This window comes from Mus pahari, chromosome 8 (genome assembly GCF_900095145.1).
Source record: "Mus pahari chromosome 8, PAHARI_EIJ_v1.1, whole genome shotgun sequence".
Classification (NCBI taxonomy): domain Eukaryota; kingdom Metazoa; phylum Chordata; class Mammalia; order Rodentia; family Muridae; genus Mus; species Mus pahari.
In genome coordinates, this window is record NC_034597.1 from 17,857,886 (window position 1) to 17,860,411 (window position 2,526).

Consider the following 2,526-nt stretch of genomic DNA (forward strand, 5'->3'; position numbering starts at 1 on the left):
TGGAACTCACTTTGTAGACCAGGCTGGCCTTGAACTCAGAAATCTGCCTGCTTCTGCCTCCCGAGCCAAAAGTATTTCTTGTTGCCCCTCATGTTTATTGCCTGGTGTTTTAAATTATCATGTAGGTTTTCATGTCACAACTCTCTACCATTTTCACAAGTACAACTTAGGTTTGTCTCCAAGGAAGGAGGCACATGGAGTCCTGGCTATGGGAGAGCTGATTTCTCCCTTCTCTTTGACTCACTGGCCTGCATACACTAGGTAGCTTGAATGTCTTTTGAAGACATTCTCACTATGAACATCATAGTTGTGTTTTAAAAGAATATTTTTATGTCAAAGATAAGCCATTCATATAATAATTATTTGAGAATTTTACATTTACCTTTTAACATTATTTGTTGGGTGACACTATTTCCCCTAATGGATAATTTTTAGATGACTTTTCCTGTTGTTGTTTGACATTGGACCTTTTGTGTAAATCAGCATTATACTTTTGTTTGTTTGTTTTCATTTTGTTTGTACTACCTTGCCAAAAGTAGAATGAGATAGTTTGGTTTCAGATTGGAGTGTTGCAGAAGCCACTGTTCAGATAGGTACACACAAAGCAGCACATATGTAAATAGCTGTGACTTAAGTACCTGCCCTTCTGAGCAGCCACACGGTAGCTTCAGAAGCCATCTCTTATTCTTTTGATGTTTTTAAGGGCATTCCTGATCCAAGAAGGTTTCTCTGTGTGTGACTGTGGTCTCCTATCCAGATGTACCCCTTCCTTAGTCATGGATACAGTCTCTTGAAGCATACCACTGTCCTAGGAAAAATATGGCATTTGAATGAAATCATTTGTCTGGATTGAATGGGTTATTTTGTGAAACAATACTGACCTTTCAGAAAAGGGGCAACTACTTTTATATGCTAAAGTACTTCATAACTTTCTTGGAAACTTTATTTAGGTAGAAATGGTCATCTTATTATTTTTCAAAAAAATGTATTTTAATAATTTCACAATTTATATACAGTTTGTGACATGAATATGAAAGTCATTAGTGTTATATCAAGGATTTTTGAAATATACTTCTACAGGATATATCATTTGAAGTTTATTTTGCACATCTAAAGAAAACCGTGAAATATCAATTAGCATGATAATGCTGTCTTTATGTTTACCACATATAACAGAAACTCAACACATGTTGAAAATCAAATCATATTCACCTGCTTTATCTCTTAATTTCAAATTATGCATTGGAAACCCAAGGAAGACTGGATGGTTAAATTTTTATGTCAGTTTCAGAATTGTCTCTTTCACTGTTTTTAAGGAGTTTAGTATTCAAACCCTGCCATTTGTTTAATGTGTTATCTCCACCAGCATCAGAAGGAATCAGTGCTTCAGGGTGTTCTGTAATGCCCAGTGCCTTCTCTTTACAGTGGAAAAGAGGGTTTGTGGAGGCATTTATGGTCATTACCCAAAGCTTGAATTAAAGGCCTTGGATTTTAAAAAACTTAGGTAGCTTGCGTTATGTGTCTTCTTTTTTGGTTGTTTTTGTTCTGGAAACAAGCTTTCATGTATCCTAGACTGGCTTCAAACTCCATGTGTAGCCATGGATGATCTTGAACGTCTGATTTTCCCACTTCTACCGCCTCAGTGTGGAGATGGCTGGCCTGTTTCACCATGCCTAGTTCAGTGCTGAGGCCCGAGCCCAGGGATTCATGCATCTAGGCCAGCAATCCGCCAACTGAGCTACGAGCCCAGCCCTAACTTGGATTTCTTATATTTGGAATACTTGGAGAAACATATATAATGAAACTTGTACATTATTAAAATATTTTATTTCTAGATAGTTTTTTTTTCAAATGAAATGAAAATCCAAACCTTTTTGTGTGTATTTTATTATGAACAGGTGAAATGATGAGATCTCAGTCAGACGCTGGTGGTTGTACACCTTCAATCCCAGTGCTCAGAAGGCAGAGACAATGAAGTGAAATGAAGCATACTGAGATTTAAAGGTGTTTATATGTGGTACTCATCATGGGTATTTGCATTTGAGTTTACTTGTTTTTGAGACAGGGTGTCTTTATGTACCTCTCAACATTCTCAAACTCACTAATGTCTGGACTGGTTTTGAACTCACAGAGATTCCATGTCTCTCCCTTCCTAGTGCTGGGATTAAAGGCAAGTGTCACCAGGCCCAGCCTAATGTATGGGTGCACAAAAAATCAACTTTGAGTGGTGTTCCTCAGGAACCATCTACTTTGGTGGTTTGATTTGGTTTGGTTTGGTTTTTTGAGTGAGTTTCTCATTGACCTGGCACTAAGACAGTGGCTGTGCTGGGATTACAGGCATGTACTACTACACCTGATTCTTTTTTATGTATGTTCTGGGTGTGGACTCAGGTCCTCATGCTTGTAAGCGAAGAACTTTACCAAGTGAGTTATCTCCCCAGCATCTGAGAGAGAGAGAGAGAGAGAGAGAGAGAGAGAGAGAGAGAGAGAGAGAAGAGGAGAGGAGAGGAGGAGGGGAGGGGAGGG